Raw genomic sequence first — 25,976 nt, 5'->3', positions numbered from 1 at the left:
GTTCTTTGTGGGAGGCATTAACACCTTTCATATTTCTGATTGCTTCCTCAACCTGCTTGAATCCCTCCTCATGTTCTACATAGTTAATGAGTTTATTCTTTAGGTTCGAGTGGGATGCCCCAGGGTATGTTATCATCCTTGACGTATTGACCTGATAGCACTATTGCTCTTTAACGGTCATCTATTTTTCATCAGCATTCTTAGTTTTCATTACTTGGACCATATGATTCGATCCATCTTGTAGAGATCCTAATGTTTTTTTTATTCGTCTCTTGATATAACCAGTCAAATTGTTCTTGCAGCTGATCTTGTGATCCTTCATGAGATTGCTCTATGATGATACAATAATATGAATGAATGATCTCGGTTTTACTGTTACAAAACCTTTCATGAGTTATTTTCATATTTTCATAACTAGTGCATGTAAAATGCTTAAATAAACAAATGCGATGCAAATGCATGTATACAAAAGGTGTCATTCCAGAGTGATCATCTTAAAACAACTTTCATTTGAACACAAAGTTTTTGATACATCAAACAACTTTACACATAAGGAATAGCTTTAACTCCTAACTTCTCTATCTCCCTCAAAGCCAAGTTAACTTCCACTCACGTTCGGGTGTTGAGTTATCCATCTGCCCTAATTATCTTGCAAAGCCAGCTAGATCGATCAACTGCTAAGCCAAATGGCTTGCTTGGATCATAGCTTCTTTCACGACATTATCTTTTTCCTCCATCTTACGTGTCAATTCTTGGAGTTGTAAACAAAGTTGTTCATTTTTCCTCGTAATAAAATCTTCGTTGTTATGAAATCTTTGGGCAATATTTTCAAAATTATCTACCATCCTTATCAATTTCTTGTTCTTAGCTCTAGTGGCTTATAGCTCAACATCAATCTCACCCTTATGGCACTGATATGAAGCTTCCATATTGGCTATGGATAAATTATACATCTGAATTTTGGCTTGACATCTTATCAAATCATTAACAGTTGTATCATGCCTTTTTTATGCAATATGCAAATCATAAGAGAACTTCTTGGCTCGTCCTTCATACACCTTGCAATTATTTTTCCAGTGTTCAATATTTTTCTTCAGTTTAGTGACTCATGTTGTCCACTCTTCTGGTGTATTTCCTGTACCAGCCTTTTGAAAGGTTTGCATGATCTTTTGAAAATCCTTACGCATGGTTTCCATTTCTACACTCAATTTATCATTTTCAATTTTCAAATGAGGCATTTGAGCCTCATATTTTTGTTTATTGTTTTTATTCCTCAAATGATGAACTTGAATTTCAGCCTTTAGCAAATCTTCTTCCTCTTGGATGCCCCCACTGATATCCTAACCTTTGAACACTTTTGGCTCCGGTTTAATAGGACAATCAGTCACCAAACCCAGTCACCCTTTCATTTCAAACTCCAAAACTTCATGATCCAAAAGATGTTGGACTCGATGTTTGAAGGTAGTAAAATTCACAATGGAATGTCCTTGAGCCCCGGCATGATACTTACAATGAACATTGACATCATACCAATTTGGATACGGAGGCTGCAAAGGCTTCACATAATACGGGGCCACCTCTCGGGCCTCTAAAATTTATCAAACAATTTCTTATATGATATAGGGATAGAATCAAAATGAGAGCCACCTCTAGGCTTGGATTGAACTGGAGTCTTCGGGTTTATTTCTCTTGGCGCTGTAAGTATACTCTCAAATGCCCACTAATTCTGCTTGCATGGTTTCTTTTCATCTTTCTGGACTTCTATAGTTGTCACCATTTCCTTGGGGTCTCCAGACAACTTGTTGATACGAATGATAATTGTGCGTGATTTCTCATATTGGTTAGGGTCAATGGTCCCTTGTGTATTTGAGATTGTAGGATTAGGTTAATTGAGTTCTCTCTCTTTATGTGTAGGAGTTTCTTTTCCTTTGGTCAAAACAGATATTCTATCCATCATCTTGAACATTTGCTCTCTTATCTCTCGTATCTCCTTTTTCTCTTCAACGGACATATGATCTTTGGGCACATAACTCTCTTCTATCCTCGAGTTTCCTCAGGATGCCATTCCCTAGCTATGCTATAGTTTACTTGATCATAAAACCCTTTATCCATAATGAAAATCTTTTATTTTGATGATCACTCTTAAATCAACACCTTCTAATCATGTCATGATCATGCCATGCAAACAAAAGAAATCAATATAAACAAGTTAGAGTAAAACAAAATATATCTAAAATAGATAAGGATAATAAAAATAAAGTGGTTAATACCAATTAATGGAAAGAAAAAATCATATATATAATGGTATCCTAACTTCATGCTTTCTAGATCCATGCTTCGTTTAGAAAAATAAACCTAACCGCATGATTTCTAGTTCGCATACATTTGTTCGAAAAATAAAGTAATATTAAGTAAATTAAAAGACGCAACATGCTTTTCCTTGTATGCTAACCTTAAGAGACTTATTTGGGTGAGGCTCTAACTAGACTTAAGTTCTAGGTTTATTATATGTTGGGTTTGGATCTAAAGGTAAAAATGGTCAACGAAATGTCCTTTGTTGGTGCTCCCTTGGACTACCAAGCCCTCAATCCTGGCCCTTCACAAGCGTTCGGATCGAGTTCAATTCGAGGGGACACACTTCCTTATGTCATTGCGGAGGTGAAAACCTCACGAGGATCATAAGGCGTGAGCCCAAGGAGCGTTTCACTATCTCGCACGGAGGTGAAAACCACACGAGGGAGTAGTTACTTACTCTTACTTAAATAGGACGGAGCGGGGTTTTAGCTCATGTTATGCAAATGCAGTTATGCAAATGCAGTTATGCAATGTATGAGGAAAAGCGAAAACAAAGCAAACAACATTGAACAGAAAACTCAAGACCCTGAACAATTATTTAATCTAAAAATATTAGCAAACAAATCAGTACAACTATTTAGTGGTTAAGCAAATTAAGAGTCAAAATGCAAACAAAACTTATTTAAAACCAAAGAAGGGATCAAAAACTAAATTAAAATGAATTTATAATTTTGTTTGCAAAGACAATTTATTAATCGACTAATAGCCTGACTCTCTAAAAAGTCCCCAGCGGAGTCGCCAAGCTGTCGAAACGGTATTTTGCCCGAGATGAGATTTTAAAAATCACACCAATTTTTAATTATTCTGTTTGTGAAAAGTGAATGTGATTTGAAAAAAAAAACTCTCGTTTTAAAAATTTTGGGATTCCTTTTTAAAATAAAGCGTACGGTTCGAAGAGTCGCCACCAATCTTTGATTAGGGTGTGATTGGGCACCCAAAAATAAATTTGTCATTTTAATAAAATATGAATTTTAATTAAAAAGACAAACTTGGGGTCTGCGTTACCAAAATTTGATTTCGGGAGTCAGTTACGTGTGGGGAAGGATTAGCACCCCCACAACGCCCTAATAGATACCTAGTTGATTAATTAATTGTCTTTACAATAAAATGTATAAGCTCGAGTCTAATTTAATTTAAGATCCCCTAAAATAACATATTTAGAAATTTTGGATGAAAGATAATAATATTTAATTATTTCCTATCTAGAAGAACTGATCTATCATACCTTGAAGCAACCGGTTCTTACTATAATTTAAATAAAAAATATTAAAATTTCATTTTAAATTTCAAAATAATAATACCCAAAATAATTTTTAGAGTGAACACATGTAAGTGTCAAACAAATTAAAAAGAGATTAAGCAATCAATTATATTATTTATTTTACCAATATTTAATGAGAATAAGGATATTTAATTAATTAAATATCTCGAAACGAGACCATAGATTCGATCTAACTGTATTTTCTCGATGAATTTAATTACAAGAATATGATCTTTTCCTCAATCCCTGAATTTTAAAAATGGATTCGATTTAATTGGTGTTACTTGACGGTATATACTTTCATTTTAAAATTATCGAAAGTAACTTTCTTATACGTTAAGACAGTCACTTTATGACAATATTAAAATGCTCGAATTTACCCTTAATCAATTTGTTTTGAATCGAGTCCAATGATGCTAATGAGGATATCATATAAGATTTATTATGACTAAAATGAATTAATATGAAAAGTACTATAGCTGTAAATAATCCTCTAATAATATGAAAATATTAAAAATATTAAAATTAAGAGAATAAAATACATATTTCAAGAAAACAAAAAAAAAATGAAGCATTATAATTTGTTGAAAACATTTTGATATTTCGATATAACAAATTAAGTTAAATGAATTTTAAGATTTTCCAAAAAGATTTTCTAAGTATATTCGATATAATTATTCAAATATCAAAATATTACTCCAAATCTTTCAAATGTCATTTTTAATCCTTACTCAAGTGTAAAATTAAGTTTTAATCTTAAAATAATTTCAAAAAGATTTTACAAAATATTTCGAACCATTTCAAAGCCAAAAATTCCAGATTGCTCAAAGGGAACCGATTCCCCCCTGAATGGTTTGGCTCCGAGAATTCCAGTATGCTCGGAGGGAACCGATTCCCCCAGGGGGTACCGATTCCCCCCACTGTTCAACGGTCAAAATATTTGAATTTTACACTTAGGGAACCGATTCCCCCTATGGGGTACCGATTCCCCCCACGTTCCAAGCTATTTTATTAATTGATTTCACACTAAAACAACTATATTATCTTAATTAATGATCCCCAATGTTCAGAAGTGATTCAAGGTGTATTTAAGCAAGCTTAGAAGCCATTGATCAACAACAAGAAACATCAAGCAACTAGAATCAAGAGAGATTCAAAGAGAAAGCATCAAACCTCAAGTTTGAGCATTTCAAGCCTATTTTTCATTCAATATTCATTTTGCTTTCAAGAACACTTATTGTGCTCAATTGTATTCATTTTTTGAGTGTTCTTTTCTTTGTTCTAGAATTGTGCAAACAATTTACCTTATGAGGATTTCCTTGTAAGTTTGCAAATTTGTATTGTTCTCTTTGGGAGAGAGTGTTCTCAAGAATTTGGGGTATAATTCTTGAGGGTTTGTAAGGTTACTCTTTGTCCTCAAAAGAAAGACAAATTAGTGAATTTGTGGAAAATCCTTAGTGTGGATAGCTAAGGTAGTGGACGTAGACTTCAGTTGAGAAAGTCGAACCACTCTAAATCGTTGTGCAAATTTCTTTCAATTTTTTGCAAAAGTTTCCACCAAAATTTTAATTGCCAATTCACCCCCCTCTTGGCCATATTCGTCAATTGATTAACTCAACATTTGGCATCAGAGCCTAATTCATTTGATGGTTTGATCGTCTCTTGAGTCGATTCAGGAAGAGTTACATCGATAATCAAAGTTATCAATGGCCTTTACTTCAAACTTCGACTCCGGTCTCGATTCGATGCTCGTCAACAAGCCTCATTTCTTCAATAGGGCTAATTATGCCTATTGGAAAAATAAGATGATGCACTTCATTCAAGCAAGTGACATGGGAGCATGGAATGTTGTAAAAGAAGGATACTTCAAGCCTCTCACTCATCCAAGATTATGGAGTGAAGGAGAGACAAAAATGTTCCAGCTCAACTCCAAAGCCATCCATATCATATTTTGTGCTCTTGGACTAGATGAATACAAAAGATTTTCATCTTGTACAACCGCCAAAGAAATATGGGACAAACTTCAAGTCACTCATGAAGGTACCGATGAGGTAAAGAAATCTAAAATTAGTATTATAACGCATAGCTATGAAAATTTCAGGATGAAAGCAAATGAAGATATCAAAGCTATGACGGATAAATTCTCAAAGATTGTCAATGGTCTCAAATCATATGGAGAGATCATTTCAAATGAAAAGCTTGTGAGGAAGTTAGTCTACTCCCTCCCAAAATTGTGGCAATCAAAAAAGATGACAATCATCGAGTCTAAGGATCTAACGTCCTTAACTCTTGAAGAGCTAATCGGTTCACTCCTCACTCATGAAATGATGCTTGAAGATGAGGTGGACCTTGATAAGATTGAAGAGACACCAAAGGAGAAGGATAAGAAGAAAAATATTGGAATTGCTCTCAAATCCACAAAAAATGAGAGTGATTCGGATGAAGATGACGAGGAAATGGCATTGTTTGTCAAACGGTTCAGAAAAATGATGAGACCTTACCGAGGAAGAAAATTCAAACGAATTGAAGGCCTCAAAAATGAACCAAAAGAGAATGACCCAATCATTTGCTATGAATGCAAAAAGTTGGGGCATGTCAAATATGATTGCCCACAATTGAAGAAAAAGGGTCAATCAAATAATAAGCACAAGGCTCATGTGGCTACATGGAGCGATGAAGAAGGTTCCGATGAAAAGGAACAAGAAGTAGCAAACTTGTGCTTGATTGCATTCGGGGAAGATTCTAAGGTAACCTCTAACTCATCTGATTTTGATGATTTATCCTATGATGAGTTATTAGAGGAATATAATGGGTAGACTTCGGATTATGAGTAATTTTTTTTAAAATATAAAAATGATGTTTCAAAATTGAAAAATAAAAATAAACTCATATCCAAAACCAACAACGATCTTGAAAGTAAAATCAAAGATTTGCAAATCAAACTAGAAAAGTTTGAAAAGAAAAATTTGGATTTGCAAAATTTACTTTTAAAGGTCAATTATGATCATCAAAAGAAAATTGATGATCTTAAAACTTCTTTTGATAAAGTTGGAACAAAACGTTTTGAAAATAGAGAAAATTCAAAATCCAACTTTGTTAGAAAAAGTTTTAAAAACTACAATCATAGAGGTCCCCAAAGAACCTCTAATGGAAAAATCATTAGAAGTATATGGGTTCCTAAAGAGCTCATTACTACTAAAAATAAGGATATCCTACACAAATGGATACCTAAGGAGACTAGGATTTTGGAAACTAATGAATATGGACCCAAAAGAATTTGGGTACCAAAAATTAGAAATTAATCTATGTTTGTAGGAAAAGAGCATTGCTACAAGGCACGGGAAACAAATTCAAATTCATGGTACCTTGATAGTGGATGCTCAAGACACATGACCGGAGACAAAAACTGGTTCATTGAGTTTAACGCCAAAAATGGAGGAGAAGTGACTTTTGGTGATGATTCAAAAGGTCACATTGAAGGTATTGGTATTATTGGTAATACCTCTTCCATACAAATTAAGAATGTTTTATATGTGAATGGATTAAAACATAATCTATTGAGTATTAGTCAATTTTGTGATAAGGGATTTAATGTCATGTTTGATATTAATGGTTGTAAAGTCATTGACATTGCATCTAATCGGATTATGCTTGTTGGTCATAGAATAAGAAACATATACATGGTGTATTTAGATTCTATTGATATGATTAATTTGTGCCTAGTTGCTAAGGATGAACATGACAGTTGGTTATGGCATAGGAGACTAGGACATGCTAGTATGAGTGTTTTGCAACGGCTAACTCAAGGTGATTTAGTTCGAGGGTTGCCTAAGCTTAAATTTGATAATGATAAAATCTGTGATGCTTGTGCTAAAGGAAAACAAAAGCGAGTTTCTTTTAATCCATTAATGACGTATCAACTAGTAGAGTATTACAATTGATCCATATAGATCTTTTTGGGCCAACTAGGACTACTAGCTTGGGTGGAAAACAATATGCATTTGTCTTGGTAGATGACTATTCTAGATATACTTGGGTTCTATTATTAAGTACTAAAGATGAAGCATTAGAAAAATTCATCACGTTTTCAAAAGTAATCCAAAACGATAAAGGTCACTCTATAACTAGTGTTAGGAGTGATCATGACATTGAATTTGAAAATCTTGGATTTACTGAGTTTTGTAATTCTAATGGTATTAGTCACAATTTTCAGCACCTAGAACCCCTCAATAAAATGGAGTTGTTGAGAGGAAAAATCGAACTTTAGAAGAAATGGCTAGAACCATGCTTTGTGAAAATAATTTGCCAAAATATTTTTGGGCAGAAGCCACAAATACCGCTTGTTATATTATAAATCGAGTAATGATTAGGCCTATTTTAAAGAAAACTCCATATGAAATTTTCAAAAATAAAAAGCCTAACATTAGCTATTTTCATCCTTTTGGATGTAAATGTTTTATTTTAAACAATGGTAAAGAAAACCTTGGCAAATTTGATGCTAAAAGTGATGAAGGAATTTTTCTGGGTTATTCCTTAAATTCTAAAGCTTATCGAGTATTTAATAAAAGAACTTTAGTTGTAGAAGAGTCTATACATGTTGTTTTCGATGATAATCCCCTTCCGAGGAAGGATTCTTGTATGAATGATGATGTAGGTATTATAAATACAAATGAAGTTAGACATGACGTTGAAGAACCATCATCAAAGGAAGAAACAAAAGATGAGGTAACTCATGATCCTCTTGAGAATCCAACCATTGAAGAAAGGGAAGTATCTTATCCAAGAGAGTACAACTATGTCAAGGATGGTAAGATTATAGGTGATCCATCCAAAGGGGTAACAACTCGATCTTCTCTTAGAAATATTTGTAATTATGTTGCATTTATTTCATGCATAGAGCCTAAGAATATTAAAGAAGCATTAAATATGAACATTGGATTATGGCTATGCAAGAATAATTAAATCAATTTGAGAGAAGTAAAGTATGAACATTAGTTGAAAGGCCTAGTAATAAATCTACTGTAGGTACTAGATGGGTATTTAGGAATAAGCTTGATGAGAGTGGTAATATAGTGAGAAACAAGGCTAGACTTTTTGCTCAAGGGTATACTCAAGAAGATGGCATAGACTATGATAAAACATACGCTCCCGTAGCTAGGATGGAAGCAATTAGAATGTTATTAGCATTTGCATGTTTTCATGAATTTAAATTATATCAAATGGATGTTAAAAGTGTATTTTTAAATGGTTTTATAAAGGAAGAAGTGTATGTGGAACAACCTCCAGGTTTTGAAGATTCAAAATTTCTGGATCATGTTCTTAGATTGACAAAAGCGCTTCATGGTTTAAAACAAGCTCCTAGAGCTTGGTATGAAAGATTGTCAAACTTTTTAATTGAAAAAGGTTTTTCAAAAGGGAATGTTGACACTACATTGTTTTTAAAGCATAAAGGTAAAGATTTATTAGTAGTTCAAATTTATGTTGATGATATAATATTTGGTTCTACTAATGATGTTCTTTGCCAAGAATTTTCTAAGCTAATGCAAAGTGAGTTTGAGATGAGAATGATAGGGGAACTCTTATTTTTCTTGGGACTCCAAATCAAGCAAAGAAAAGATGTCACCTTCATCAATCAAGCTAAATACGTCAAAGATATGCTCAAAAAGTTTGGACTGGAAAATGGCAAACCTCACGACACTCCAATGAGCTCTTCAACAAAGCTTGACTTAGATGAAGGAGGTAAATGTGTAGATGTTAAATTATATAGATCAATGATTGGCTCTTTGCTTTATCTAACTGCAAGTAAACCGGACATTATTTTAGTGTTTGCTTATGTGCTAGATTTCAATCATGTCCTAAGGAATCACATTTACTAGCTGTTAAGAGAATCTTTAGATACCTTAAAGACACTCCTAGTTTAGGACTTTGGTATCCTAGAGACTCTAGCTTTAGCTTGCATGCCTTTTCTGATGCGGATTATGGAGGATGCAAATTAGATAGGAAAAGCACCTCCGGTACTTGTCAATTCCTTGGAAATATGATGATTTCTTGGTTTTCAAAGAAACAAAATTGTGTTGCATTATCTACCACTGAAGCCGAATACATTTCAGCTGGTAGTTGTTGTGCACAAGTTTTATGGATGAAACAACAACTTTTTGATTATGGAATTGAAGTAGATATCATTCCTATCAAGTGTGACAATACTAGTGCTATTTGTCTCACTAAAAATCTCATCCAACACTCTAGAACTAAGCACATTGAAATAAGACATCACTTCATTAGAGACCATGTCACTAAGGAAGATGTAGTTCTAGAATTTGTTGGTACTTTGCACCAATTAGCGGATATCTTTACAAAACCTTTAGACAAGGAAAGATTTTGGACACTTAGGAGAGAATTAGGTTTGATCAACCTATCTTCACTTAGTGTTTAAAATAATTTTAGCACTTTTAAGACTAAATGAAACATGCTTAATTTTTTATTGCATTCATTGCTATTAGTTAGGGGGAGTTTACGATTCTTGATAAAATTAATTTTATGTTCAAATATAGTTTAAAGATTAATTTGATTGTTTAAACGTGATTAATTTTCAATATATGAGTTTCCAATACCACTAGAGAAAATTAATTTAGCATTTTGTGTGCTTAAAATTGGATTTTAGCATTTTGGTGCAGAGGGGATTGAATGTGACTAATCTCTTCTCTTCTCTTCTGCCGTTTCTCCCCTCTACTCTCTCAAATCTCCATTCTTGCCTCAAAACAACGTTTTTAATCGAAATTCACTTCAAATATCATCTTCTAAACCTACTAGCATCATTAAAATCGTGCAAACAACATCAAAATCCACTCAATCTCATCTTTCAAGGTAAATTTTTATAAACTCTCTATTTCATTGATTTTGAACATATTACTAGTTTTAATTAGTTCTAGATAGAAATAGTGATCGGGCATTGATTGTTTAGTGAATAAAAACTAGATATTACAACTAATTTCATCAAAAATAAAAAATTTGAAATTTATGTTTGTCAAATTATTGTGTTTTAATTGAATTATGTTGTTGTTATGAAAACTATACATATATTGTTTTTCAAAATCTTATTTTTCAATAGTTTTCAAAAACTTTGCCCATTAGGATTGATTTAGTGAACCTTGAAATATTGAGGACTCAATTAAGTTTTGGAATTGATTGAATTGCATACATGTGTTTTCTAAATTGCAGGTTATCCATTCTATTTCCTAAATCATGTCCAATCCTAAACGTGCTAGGTCATCATCTAGTCGCTCACACCGTCAACCAAATCCACCTCCAAATCCTCCTCCTATTCCTGAAATTCCAATTTCTAATCCTAATCTAGTTGATCCCATTCTAACTATCCAAAATTCATGCTTCAATCATCCTGGTCATAGAAATCATCGTTTTTGGTATTATCAATATTTCGACTCTTACAAAATTAGAGAAGAACGTATCCCTTCTCGTCAAGCTATGTTAGATATTACTTTTAAATATCTTCCTATTTTACAAGAGTGAAAATTTGATAAACTTTGTGACCTTGAACCTATAGTTTACCATCAACTTGTTCGCATCTTTTATTCTAATGCCGTTTGTGTCAAAAACCGAGCTCAAACTGAGACCATAGAAGTTTGTTCCTATCTCCTAGGACAATTCTTACATATTAACTCGGCTTACATAGCCAAGGCATTAGGATTAGATAACGATGATATTTCAAATGAAAAACAAATTTTAGGTTCTCGTTATAAAAGAAGGGATAGTGCGAGTGTCTTAGACCTTCATGAACGTTTTCTTCATCTAATGATTTCTTGGTGGTTTCGACCATCTGGAGGTCGTTATTCTACTCTTAGAGCCTTGGATCTTTGGTGGTTACATTGTTTTGAAAACAGTATTAAAATAAACCTACCTCAGATCATTTTTACTGAAATTGTTGAAACCGTAAATCTTGTTCCTAACAAGAAACTCTGTTCATCTCTAGTTTACGGTTGTATTTTGAGTAATCTTTTTACTAAAGTCGGGCTTAGAGTTGGTCTAGATGCCTCCTTTCCTCTAAAGAAATAAATAAATCTTCTTTCCTTAACGAGAGCGGGATGGATAAAGGATAAGGAAATCGGTGAATGGGTTCGATCTTCTGAAAATACTCCGGGAGCTAGTTCTTCACGAGCTCCACTAGAAGGTGACGATGATCCCGAGCTTGAACAACTAATGCGAGACATCGTTGAAGCCGAAGATGAGCCTGAGCAGCCCGAGGAGCAAGCACAACAAACGCATCAAATGCCTCATATTTTCAATCTTTTATAGAGACATTCGATTTCCGATATGCTACCATGGATTCGCGCTTTACTTCTATAGAGTCCCATTTATCCACAATGGGAGCTCAACAATTAGAAATCCTTCGAGAGATGCGCACAAACAACGCTTCGATGAATGAACGTATTGATGCACTCTCACATGAGATGGCCGCTATGAGAGCTCGTTTTCCTCCTCTCGATCCGGATGTTTGATTATGTGTTTAGCTTTAGAACTTTGAACTAAAAGATTATTGTTCCAACATTTTGAATATTTTGGAATGTTTGATTTTGAGGATTATTAGACTTTGGATTTGTTTAGATGTTTGAATTTATATATTTGGTTTAGTTAAATTTATTTCATCATTTACATCATGTTAAATATATGACCAATTTTTCCATATCACATTGTTTATGAATATTGATTATGAAACTAATGACTAGCGTTTCTCTTGATTATGATCGTAGAAGCTTAAACTATAATCAAATTGGCTAAATGATTTCAAAAACCTTGTTTAAAATCTTTTACGAGTTTTTTTGATTTAACAAAAAGGGGGAGAAGTGTTAAATGTTTTAAATGAGAGAAGTATTAAAGTAAAGGGGAGTAATTTTTCAAAAACGTCGTTTTTGATTTCAAAATCTTAAAATTACTAAAATGTTTTGTTATATCAAAAAGGGGGAGATTGTTGAAAACATTTTGATATTTCGATATAACAAATTAAGTTAAATGAATTTTAAGATTTTCCAAAAAGATTTTCTAAGTATATTCGATATAATTATTCGAATATCAAAATATTACTCCAAATCTTTCAAATGTCATTTTTAATCCTTACTCAAGTGTAAAATGAAGTTTTAATCTTAAAATAATTTCAAACGATTTTACAAAATATTTCGAACCATTTCAAAGCCAAAAATTCCAGATTGCTCAGAGGGAACTGATTCCCCCCCAAGGGGGTATTGATTCCCCCCTGAATGGTTTGGCTCCGAGAATTCCAGTATGCTCGGAGGGAACCGATTCCCCCCAGGGGGTACCGATTCCCCCCACTGTTCAACGGTCGAAATATTTGAATTTTACACTTAGGGAACCGATTCCCCCTATGGGGTACCGATTCCCCCACGCTCCAAGCTATTTTATTAATTGATTTCACACTAAAACGGCTATATTATCTTCATTAATGATCCCCAACGTTCAGAAGTGATTCAAGGTGTATTTAAGCAAGCTTAGAAGCCATTGATCAACAACAAGAAACATCAAGCAACTAGAATCAATAGAGAATCAAGAGAAAGCATCAAACCTCAAGTTTGAGCATTTCAAGCCTATTTTTCATTCAATATTCATTTTTCTTTCAAGAACACTTATTGTGCTCAATTGTATTCATTTTTTGAGTGTTCTTTTTTTCTAGAATTGTGCAAACAATCTACCTTGTGAGGATTTCCTTGTAAGTTTGCAAATTTGTATTGTTCTCTTTGGGAGAGAGTGTTCTCAAGAATTTAGGGTATAATTCTTGAGGGTTTGTAAGGTTACTCTTTGTCCTCAAAAGAAAGACAAAATAGTGAATTTGTGGAAAATCCTTAGTGTGGATAGCTAAGGTAGTGGACGTAAACTTCGGTTGAGAAAGTCGAACCACTCTAAATCGCGGTGCAAATTTCTTTCAATTTTCTGCAAAAGCTTCCACCAAAATTTTAATTGCCAATTCACCCCCCTCTTGGCCATATTCGTCAATCGATTAACTCAACATAATTAATTAAAATAAAAAAACATGGGTTTATTAAAATATAATACATTTTATGAACAAAAGTTAGTGCTCTTTTAAATATATTTAAAAGTGGAGACATGGAATTAGGATTTAAATATAGTAAATTTTAAGAACAAAAGTTAGTGCTCTTATAAAAAAACAAAAGTTAAAGTAAAATAATATAATTAATTAAAAAACGTGGATTAATATTAAAATATAGTAAATTTTATTAACAAAAGTTAGTGCTATTCCATTCCAATTTTTTTATTTTTAATAATAATATCATTTTATTTTATTTTAAACACTAGTATAGATTATTAGGATACATATGATAAAAATAATAAATAAGTATTAGATTTAAAATATTTAATTATAAAAGGTAATAATAAAAATAAAATAAAATTTGCAATTAAATAATAACCAAAATAATAATATAAGATTTAAATAAAAAATATATAAATTATTGGTCATAATTCGAAATATTATAAAAATATTAATACTAGTAGTCTAATTTATCCTTAATTATTAATCAGTTATTAATATATAAATATTATAATTAAAAGGACTAAATACGTTATTAACCATAAAATATATAAACGTGAGAAAGTGACTAAATTATAAATAAAATAAAATTTGAAAATAAAATAAAAATGCATCTAAATTGATTTTAGTGACTAAAATAGAAAGTTTACGAAGTCTAAGTATTGAATACATGATTTTCTCATATAAGAAATTACAGAGACACCCCTCACTAAAACGACGTAGTTTTGGTGAGGGTATAATACCCTTAAATGGCCAAAAAATGGCCTTCATATCCTCATTTTTTTTTCATTTTTTGTTCTCTCTCTAAGGAGAGAACTCTCTTTTCCTTCTCTCTAAACTTCCTCCCCGGAAGAAATTCGACCATTGCCGGAAGCCGAACTCAGATACCGATAACCACCATCGGTCACCATTTATAGTGGTCGGAATTTTTTAAATTACCCCCTAAATGTAGATCTCTCCAACCTAAATATGACCTTTATTTCTTCTAAAAACTCTTTAATCTTAATAGATCTAAGTTTTTACCTTCGAAATCCGATGGTTTCCGGTGATAATAGGCTTCTTCGAGGGTAAATTTCTTCTTGGTTTCTTCTCTCTATTTTGGTTTGTTGCTCCTTTTTTTTTTGGTTTCTTGCTCCTCTCTCTTTCTTCTGTTGTGTTCTTTTTTACAGGGAAATCAAGGCTTTTTATAGCCCTTAAAACACTGTTCGTTCGGTGAGTCACCGGATTTATGATGGTGACTCACCATATAGATGATGAAGTGTGCGACTATCCTCGCTTCTTCTGGATCTTTCTGTTAGAGGCGGCGGCGTCGTGGCAGCATCTGGTTGGAACACCTGGAGGCGGCGGCCGGAATAGCTCTAGGGTTGGTGAACTCTAGAGTTTCTGCTAGATTATATCTGGACCGTTGGATCTCTCCAGATCCAACGGTTGTAGATGCTGGCGGCTGAGATGAGATATGAAAACCCTAATCGGGTTTGGGTCATATGGGCTTGAACCGGGTCTGGGCCTAGACCGAGTTGATCTTGTAAAGTGGGCTCCAAGTTTGTTGTATTATTTGGGCCACCAAAATTGATGCAACTGGACCTTCATTTTTATTGTATTATTTGTAATAATAATAATAATAGTAATAATAATAAATATAATTAGTATCGAGAACGGGACAAAAACTAGTGTCTACAAACTTTATTATAACTCAAACAACATATATCTGATGTGATTATGAGTATTTATAATTATGAGAAAACTAGTTTAGAAGTTCAAAACATGAATACGTTGATAAGACAATCAAATAACTACCGATTAGACACACAATAAATTTAACTTTAAAAAGACTTAGAAAAGTAAGACAACAAACATGAAACAAAATATTCACTATTGTTGTGTAAAGGGGAAAATATATTAGTAAATAAAATTTATATATAATATATGTTTAAATTTTATTTTGACTTCGATAACGCATATGCACACACAAATATAATTATATGAACTAAAGACTTCTAGAAAAAATTATTTCTTTTGATTACCGAAATCACTTGATAAATTTATATTTAAATATTTAATATCACATCTTTTTATAATATATCAACGATAATATTAACTGAACTAAATTCAATCAACCACTTAAGCCCGATATATAATATATATTATAGTCTAATGTTATTATATTAACCAACCCAATACTAAATGATGCGCTCTATCTATTGCCGTTTAAGTAAAAATGGTATTTACCTCCATGCCCATGAAAATCCGCAGAACTTGCTTACCCTCCCTACTTTTAAAATCTCCTCAAACCCAAACTCTCTTATTCTCTCTTTCGCTTCATTCCCTGTCTCCTAACTTTCCATCTTCCATGTCTCCTACCTTTCCACCTTCCATGTCAACCAAGGGGGTTTCAGGGAAATCACCACCACCCCCTTTCTGGTAAGTAAAAATCCTAAACACTTTTTTCCCTGAAATCATTTGATACAACAAAGCTTTCATATACATTTTTATTGAATAAGATATTGTTGTCGTTGTTAATCTCATTCGAAATGTGTTTTTGTTTTGTTTTATTAGTGGAAGATGGATTGCGTTCTTCAACACTACGCGTCCAAAAGGTTCGGAGACTTCCCTCAGACCTTCTCTCTCAGGCGATAAATTCCGCGGTGGAATCAAATCCTTGATCTTTTTACATGTATTATAGCTTTGTTTTTGGACCATCTCTACTTTTACCTTCCGGTTGTCGGTGCCCCCGAGTTCATGTAGATCGATCTCGGCCTCGGCATCGTTGTCACCTTCTTCCGTACCGTCACCGACTTGTTCTTTTTCATACACATTACCGTCAAGTTCAGGACAGCTTTCGTCGCACCCAATTCTAAGGTCTTCGGAAGGGGAGAGCTCATAATGGACAGGAAAGCGATCACCATTCGATACTTGAAGTCGAGTTTCATCATTGATCTTGCTGCTACTCTCTCTCTCCCACAGGTTAGCTCACTTTTATACTCTATTGTTTTGTTCTTGTTAGAGAGGCATCTAAACAAGCTTTCTTTCAGCATGTGTCAAACGACATGCATTGATTTGTTGGGGAAAACGAGTTATTTCCCACACAAACGTAGATTTAAAATTGATCTAAAATGTCAAGATTAAAACCACCAAAGGTTGCACAGCGGATAAACCTGTCAAACTATTGAATATTGAAACACAATGGAAAAGAACCGAATAAAAACAATAAAGGAGAGAACACACCAAATTTACGAGGTTCTACGAGAATATCGTCTACTCCTCGGGCACCACACTGGATGATAACTTCACTATATCGCCAATATTACAACAAATGGAATTCTTTAGAATTCCCAAAGTGGGAGAATGAAGAATACAAGAGGAAGAGAGAACTTGTTTTTGGGATGATTTCTAATGGAAATACTTAGGCATATTTATAGTTGAGTTTTAAGAACAATATGTTCAAAGTTTGGCCACCGACCAAGATGAAATTTCCAATAAGTTGGCCACCAACCAAGATGAAATTTCCAACTTGTCAACTTAATTTCTAGACAAATCTCCACCTTGGCTTGAAATTACCAAGCCTACTCAACTTCTTCAACTCCCCAAATTTGTAGTGCCTCTAATTGCGCTCACAAGCGCCACACACCCGAAGGTGTTCATACTTTCAGGATGTTAATCAAGTTCAAACAATGATTGAACTTGATTACTGTTACCACCTTGGTCATCATATTTGCAGGATTTTTTTATGTCGCAATTTTTTGAAATAGAATCTTTCATTCTTCAAAGATCTCCCTCACAAAGTGATACCTCACGTCGATATGCTTAGTCCTTGAATGGTAGACTTGATTTTTCGCTAAGTGAATAGCGCTCTGACTGTCACAATAGAGACTAATGTGACTTTGAATAACTCCCAAGTCTTCCATCAACCCGTTAAGCCAAATTGCTTCCTTTATAGCCTCTGAAACTGCCATGTATTTTGCCTCTGTAGTAGACAAGGCCACCGTAGATTGCAATGTAGACTTCCAACTTACTGGGGCTTTAGCAATAGTAAACAAATACCCAGTAGTTGATCGACGCTTATCCAAATCACCAGCATAATCAAAATCAGCATATCCAACTACACACTGACCAAGTGCTTCATCCTGTTCAAAAACTAAACCAACATCCACGGTTTGTTGGAGATACCGTAGAATCCATTTCACAGCTTGCCAATGTTCTTCTCCAGGATCATGCATGTACCTGCTCACAACTCCAACTTCTTGTGAAATGTCAGGACGCGTACACACCATTGCATACATCAAGCTCCCAACTGCATTAGCATATGGAACTTTTGCCATATACACTCGTTCTTCGTTAGTTTTAGGAGATAATTGAGAACTAAGTTTCAAATGAGAAGCCAATGGGATACTTACATGTTTGGTATTTTCATTCATGCCAAAAAATTGTAATACCTTTCTCAGATACTACTTCTGTGTTAAACAAAGCTTCCCTCTCTATCTATCTCTGCTTATATCCATTCCAAGAATCTTCTTGGGCTCACCTAGATCTTTCATCTCAAACTCTTGATTCAACTGAGCCTTTAATTTATCTATCTCCTTTTGACTATTCGAAGCGATCAACATATCGTCAACGTACAAGAGAAGATAAATGAAAGATCCATCTTTCAGCTTTTGCAAATACACACAATGATCATATTTGCTTCTAGTATACTTTTGCCTCCTCATAAAGCTATCAAATCGCTTGTACCACTGCATCGGAGATTGCTTCAATCCATATAGCGATTTGTTCAGCTTACAAACCCATTTCTCACAATCACCATCTTTGTATCCTTCTGGCTGAGTCATATAGATCTCTTCTAAATCACCATGCAAGAAAGCCGTCTTTACATCAAGTTGAGCTAGCTCCAAATTCAACTGTGCTACCAAGGCCAACAATGTTCTAATGGAGGAATACTTCACAACAGGGGAAAATACTTCATTGTAGTCGATTCCCTCCTTTTGAGCGTAGCCTTTAGCTACCAACCGTGCCTTTTAGCGACCATATTTCTTGCTATGAGATCCATCTTTCTTTACAAATACCCACTTGCATCCAATGACTCTTTTACCTTTCGGTAATTGTGCCAGTTTCCAAGTGTTGTTCTTTTGGAGAGATTGCATTTCTTCATCCATGGAACTTTTCCACTTATCACTTTCCAAGCTTTGTATTGCTTCTTGGTAAGTGATAGGGATATCATCATCAACAACTGGAAGAGTATAGGCCACCATATCAACAAATCGAGCAGGTCTATGAATTTATCTCCTTGGCCTTGTAACTGCAAGTGGTTCTGATGTCTCCAATGGTTCTTGGGTTTGAACCTCTTCATCTTCTGATTCTTCTATTGGAGTTGAAGAATCAGCTGCATCAACTTCTGGGATCATCTTCTGCTGAAACTCCACCTATTTTGGAGTGTGCTCCACCTGCTGCGGAGTACTACTTATTTGGACAGCTTCACTTGTTACCTTCTTTACTAGGGTAGATTCATCAAAGGTAACATCTCTGCTACAAATTATCTTCTTGGTGTCTAAACACCAAAGGCGGAATCCCTTCACTCCATGGGTGATTCCCATAAAGAGAGTCTTCTTTTCTCTCAGATCAAGCTTGGATTCATTCACATGATAATAAGCAGTGGATCCAAATACATGTAAGGAATCATAATCAGTAGCAGGTTTTCCAGACCATACCTCTAATGGTGTTTTTCCTCCTATCACTGATGACGACAGATAATTGATGAGATGGCCAGCATATGTCACAGCCTCATCCCAAAATGCCTTGCCTAACCCAGCATTAGACAACATACATCGAACTTTCTCTAATAGTGTTCGATTCATACGCTCTCCCACCCTATTCTGTTGTGGTGTATGTCTAACAGTGAAGTGTCGAACAATATCATACTCATATCAAACGTCAAAGAATTTGTCACTTTTATATTCCCCTCCATTGTCCGTCCTAAGACGTTTGATCTTTCTACCAGTCTAGTTCTCGATCATATTTTTCCATTTCAGGAAAATTTGAAGCACTTCATCTTTAGACTTCATCGGATACACCCAAACTCTTCTGGAAAAGTCATATACAAAAGTTACAAAATAATGGTTTCCTCCCAAAGACGATGTCTTTGAAGGACCCCATACATCTGAGTGAATATAATCCACAATACCTTTTGTATTATGTATAGTGGTGCCAAACTTCACTCTCTTCTGCTTTCCCAGAACACAATGCTCGCAAAAGTTTAATTTGCAAGCCTTTGCACCTTTCAACAATCATTTCTTTTCCAAAATTTACAAGGATTTCTCTCTAGCATGTCCCAACCGCATATGCCACAACTGGGTTGCGTCCAAATCATCACCTCCGGAAGCTGCTGAAATTGCTCCAATAATTGTACTACCTTGGTAGTAATACAAATTATTTTTCCTGATGCCCTTCATCATCACAAGTGCGCCATATGTGACTTTTAAAACTCAATCTCTCATAGTGACTACTGAGCCTTTGGATTCTAAGGCTCCTAACGAGATGAGATTTTTCTTCAAACTGGGCACGTATCGGACATCTGTCAGAACTCTGGTTGATCAATCTTGATTCTTCAATCGAATTGAACCTATCCCAACAGTTTTACAGGCATTGTCATTGCCCATATAAACAACTCCTGCATTTAGTTCCACTAAATCGGAGAACCACTCCCGATTAGGGGACATATGATAGGTGCAACCCGAATCTAATATCCACTCATCGGAATGGAATGTTGTTGATGAAGCAACCAATGATATGTCAGAGTCATGTGCATCATGCTCTGTAACACATGCATCTGGAGCAACTTTTTCTTTCTTCTTCAGCTTCGGACAATGGCACATTCATCTTTTCCCAGTCTGGACTTCGACTTTGATCTCCCTCTCCACTTTGGCTTTTGACTTTTCGAGCGACCTCTTGCCACCATGGCCTCCGCTGCTTTGTACTTGCTCTCCTTCTTGGTTTTCTTCCTGAGCTCATAACTATACAAAGTAGCAGTTACATCTTTAAGCGTAACATTATCCTTACCATGAAGTAACATTGTCTCAAGGTGCTCAAATTCATCTGGAAGAGATGACAACAACATCAAGGCCAAATCCTCATCTTTGAAGGTTTCATCCATGCCCAATAAGTCTGCCACTAGCTCATTCCAATAATTGTACTACCTTGGTAGTAATACAAATTATTTTTCCTGATGCCCTTCATCATCACAAGTGCGCCATATGTGACTTTTAAAACTTCATCTCTCATAGTGACTACTGAGCCTTTGGATTCTAAGGCTCCTAACGAGATGAGATTTTTCTTCAAACTGGGCACGTATCAGACATCTGTCAGAACTTTGGTTGATCAATCTTGATTCTTCAATCGAATTGAACATATCCCAACAGTTTTACAGGCATTGTCATTGCCCATATAAACAACTCCTGCATTTAGTTCCACTAAATCGGAGAACCACTCCCGATTAGGGGACATATAATAGGTGCAACCCGAATCTAATATCCATTCATCAGAATGGAATGTTGTTGATGAAGCAACTAATGATATGTCAGAGTCATTTGCATCATGCTCTGCAACACATGCATCTGGAGCAGCTTTTCCTTTCTTCTTCAGCTTCGGACAATCTTTCTTCCAATGGCATTTCTCATGACAAAAGACACATTCATCTTTTCCCAGTCTGGACTTCGACTTTGATCTCCCTCTCCACTTTGGCTTTTGACTTTTCGAGCGACCTCTTGCCACCATGGCCTCCGCTGCTTCGTACTTGCTCTCCTTCTTGGTTTTCTTCCTGAGCTCATAACTATACAAAGCAACAGTTACATCTTTAAGGGTAACATTATCCTTGCCATGAAGTAACATTGTCTCAAGGTGCTCAAATTCATCTGGAAGAGATGACAACAACATCAAGGCTAAATCCTCATCTTTGAAGGTTTCATCCATGCCCAATAAGTCTGTCACTAGCTCATTGAACGCATTGATGTGTTCATTCATACTAGTGCCTGGTTGATAATCAAATCTGAACAATCTTTTCTTCATTTGGAGACGATTCTGAGAGCTTTTCTTTAGGAAATTTTCCTCCAATGCATTCCACATCTTACTTGCAGAAGTCTCGTTCTTGTAGCCATACTTCTGCTCCCTGGAAAGACAAGATTAAATCGTGCTGCACGCCAAACGATTGATTGTTCCCCATTCTTTCTCCTCCATATATTCGGGCTTTTCTTCCTCAATGGAGATGTCTAGACCTTGTTGGAATAAAACGTCTAACACATCGCCTTGCCACATGCCAAAATGACTGGATCCATCGAATAACTCCACCGAGAAATTTGCATTTGACATCACCCTCCTCACCGGTCCAGATGAAGATCTTGATGTCTCAACTGATCCGTATTTTGGCATTTTAATTCTAACGAACAATATTCAATATCACGAACTGTATCTTTTCAACAACGGAACCACCAGGATAACCTCAACCGAAGCTCTGATGCCAATTATTGGGGAAAACGGGTTATTTCCCACACGAACGTAGTTTTAAAATTGACCTAAAATGTCAAGATTAAAACCACCAAAGATTGCACAGTGGATAAACCTGTCAAACTATTGAATATTGAAACACAATGGAAAAGAACCGAATGAAAACAATAAAGGAGAGAACACACCAAATTTACGAGGTTCGACGAGAATATCGTCTACTCCTCGGGCACCACACCGGATGATAACTTCACTATATCGCCAATATTACAACAAATGAGATTCTTTAGAATTCCCAAAGTGGGAGAATGAATAATACAAGAGGAAGAGAGAACTTGTTTTTGGGATGATTTCTAATGGAAATACTTAGGCCTATTTATAGTTGAGTTTTAAGAACAATATGTTAAAAGTTTGACCACCTACCAAAGAATTTTTTAATGTGTACAAGTTAGACACCAAATATGAAATTCACATGTTCAAAGTTTGGCCACCAACCAAGATGAAATTTCCAATAAGTTGGTCATCAACCAAGATGAAATTTCCAACTTGTCAACTTAATTTCTAGACAAAGATTGTCATCTGGTTCATAATTCCGGGATCGAAAAGTGGAACGGCTGCTTATGCAAACCATACACTTTCTTTCATCGTCCTCCTTCAATACATTCCTCGATTCGTAAGCATGTTTCCAATCAATCAAGGCATCGTTAAAATTACCGGAGTCGTCTCCAATACTGCCTGGTCAGGGGCAGTGTACAACCTCGTCCTGTGCACGCTAGCTAGCCATGTGAGCAGCACATCTCCCCTTCTTTTTCGAATCATCCCCTGCTGTGATTGTGGTTTTGAATTGCAGGTCTTAGGAGCTTCATGGTATGTCTTGTCGACTTAACGGCAGTACGATTGCTGGAGTTTAGAATGCACGAAAGAGATGAACGCGACGCATTCGCCATCGTGCAATCATTACTTCCTCGATTGTAGTACCGTCAGGAAGCCAGCACGGAACGCTTGGCTCAAGAAAACTAATGTGATCATTAACCGCGATGCTATTAACGACGACAACAAAGATTTCGAGTTCGGAATGTTTGCCGATGCCTTTACGAACAACGTCGCGTATTCGGCGTTCACGGATAAGTTCTTTTATTGCCTTTGGTGGGGATTGTAAATATTTAGTTATAAAATCAGTTTCATCTTTGGTGTTGGCTTTTCAGTGCTTGAAGCAATTATATATATATATATGCAGTTCATATAAATATTTTGCTGTCTTATTTGCATCGCTGGTCTAGTTTTCTTCTCACATCTAATAGGCAACATGCAGGTAAATTACCCACCTTTTAGCTAAGGGTAAATTACAAATTTCATCATTTAACTTTCTTCTCATTCTTATTTTAATCATTAAATTTTAAAAAATTCAATTTATTCAGTAAACTTTCTAGTTGTTTCTATTTTAATGACAGTATGATTGGATTTTTTTTTAAATTATGAAATGAACCCAAAATTTTCTAATTTTTGTGAAAAATATTATTGTTTTGAATTTTCTTTGATTTCTAGGTGATGGAGAAAATGATGAAAGAGAAAACGAGTTGTATATATTGATTTCAAGTTGATCAACTGGTGACTATTATAAATTAAAGCGGTTTGGATTTTATGAGTTTATGATTTAGGGTTTAGTTTTACGAGTTCTAAAATAATTTAGGTAAAATCTAAACTATAGAGTGATAGGAGATAATGAGATGAGTTCATTGATATATTTAATGATCGAAGACAATGAGATGAATTTGTCGATATCTTGGTGTGACATAGAGGTGAAACTGTAAAACTTCAATTATTACAGCAAGAAAATAAAATAAAAAAGAAAGGAAAATAACATGGATGACACACAAATTTAATATCAATAAAACGTTGTCCACATTAGCACACATGGCTACCATGTCACCCTTTCATTTATGATTCAACATTCAGTGATCAAAATAGGAGTAAACAAAAAATTTAATGTGTAAATTAATTTTTGAAACTTAATGACTAAAATAAGAATGAGGAAAAAGTTGAATGATAAAGTTTGTAATTTACCCTTAGCTAAATTGACTGTGATTTCACTCCAAGTTATCTTACTATATAGTGAACTTATGCTTTCCTTGAAGAGCTATCTTCAATCTACTACAGCAAGACTGGAGGAGTGGAGAATCCGACGAAGGGATACGGAAGAGTGGATGAGACACCGGCAATTTCCGCCGGATTTGCAAGACCGTGTCCGCCGGTTCGTTAACTATCAATGGGTAGCAACAAGAGGCGTTGATGAAGAAGCTATATTGAAGGCCTTACCCTTGGACCTCCGGCGTTAAATTCAACGGCATCTTTGTCTCGCCCTTGTTCGCCGTGTGAGTCTCCATTGTGTGCTATGGTTAGATATAAAATTTTATGTTAAACGAACTTGAAATTTTTTAAGGGAATGACATCCTATTATCAATAAAAAATATTATAGAGATTTGAATTTTTCAAACGGTCATCGGTTCCATCAACGCCTCTCGATCTATCCTGATTGTATGCTACCGTTAGTTTTCTTACATGCATCCGTAGGAATGACTAACCTTAATGTTTGGTTTTGGTTTTCAGGTTCCATTTTTTAATTAATCAGATGGATGACCAGCTCCTAGATGCCATATGTGAACGCCTCGTCTCCTCTTGAACACCAAGGACATGTTCCTTGTCCGGGAAGGTGATCCGGTGCGCGAGATGCTTTTCATCATCCGAGGCGAAGTCGAAAGCTCGACGACCAACGGCGGAAGGATTGGGTTCTACAATTCCATAACACTAGGACCTGGTGACTTCTGTGGTGAAGAGTTGCTAACATGGGCCTTAATCCCCAACTCCGACTCTTTCCTAAACCTTCCATTGTCGACCCGAACGGTGAAGTCGATAACGGAGGTCGAGGCCTTCGCTCTCCGCACATGGGAGCTCAAGTACGTGGCGAAACAATTCAAGCGACTGCATAGCAAGAAACTGCAACACGCTTTCAGATACTATTCCCACCAATGGAGGTGTCATGGGGAGCTTGCTTCATCGAAGCTGCTTGGAGACGGTACAAGAGGAGAAAGCTGGCGATTGAGCTAGCGAAACAGGAGAACTTGTTCGACGATGGCGGCGAGGGAGTATTAGGCTGTGCAGAAGAGCAGGAGGACGGAGGTGGATCATCGGATACCAGCCATCAGACACAGCATCTTGGTGTCACCCTACTGACATCTAAATTTGCTAAAAACACTAGGAGAGGAGCAAAGAGGGTGATGGCCAGAATTAGCCATGATGATTCCATGTTAAAAATGCCCAAAATGTTTAAGCCTGTGGAGCCTGATTTCTCTGCCCTGTAAATAAGAAAAAGGGATTTCATTTGGATTAAAACACAGATGTGATAATTAAAGATATCGGGAGATCATGAGAAAGGTTAGAGTGTAACGTTCATTACTTCAATTCTAAACTCTATACTTGCTTCAACGATAGACAATGTCAGCATATATAAAAATTTTAATCTAAAAAATATTCACTTCAATTTACTTGTTTGAATATAAATAAATGAAAATTCTAAAATTTTTAATAAAACTTATAAGGTGCAATTCAATATCTATTAAATTGTTTATTTTTTTTAATTTTAATATAATAATCAAATTTATAATTTAAATTATTATGAATTATAGTTTAAAATGAATAAAAAAAATTAATGTCTAAAACTAATATTTGAAGATAAAATAAAATAATACTTAAATTTATCACGACATTGTTAAATATAATGACTTTTAATTCTATGAAATA

General features: G+C 35.1%; 1 pseudogene; it reads left to right on the top strand.

Moving 5' to 3' along the window:
• Positions 1-16,415: 16,415 nt before the first annotated feature.
• On the top strand, positions 16,416-25,537 carry LOC120204644 (annotated as a pseudogene).
• The last annotated feature ends 439 nt before the right edge of the window (positions 25,538-25,976 follow it).

The sequence above is a fragment of the Hibiscus syriacus genome, unplaced genomic scaffold (assembly GCF_006381635.1).
Source record: "Hibiscus syriacus cultivar Baekdansim isolate YM2019G1 unplaced genomic scaffold, ASM638163v2 tig00011079_pilon, whole genome shotgun sequence".
Classification (NCBI taxonomy): Eukaryota; Viridiplantae; Streptophyta; class Magnoliopsida; order Malvales; family Malvaceae; genus Hibiscus; species Hibiscus syriacus.
This window is presented reverse-complemented; position numbering and strand designations above follow the sequence as displayed.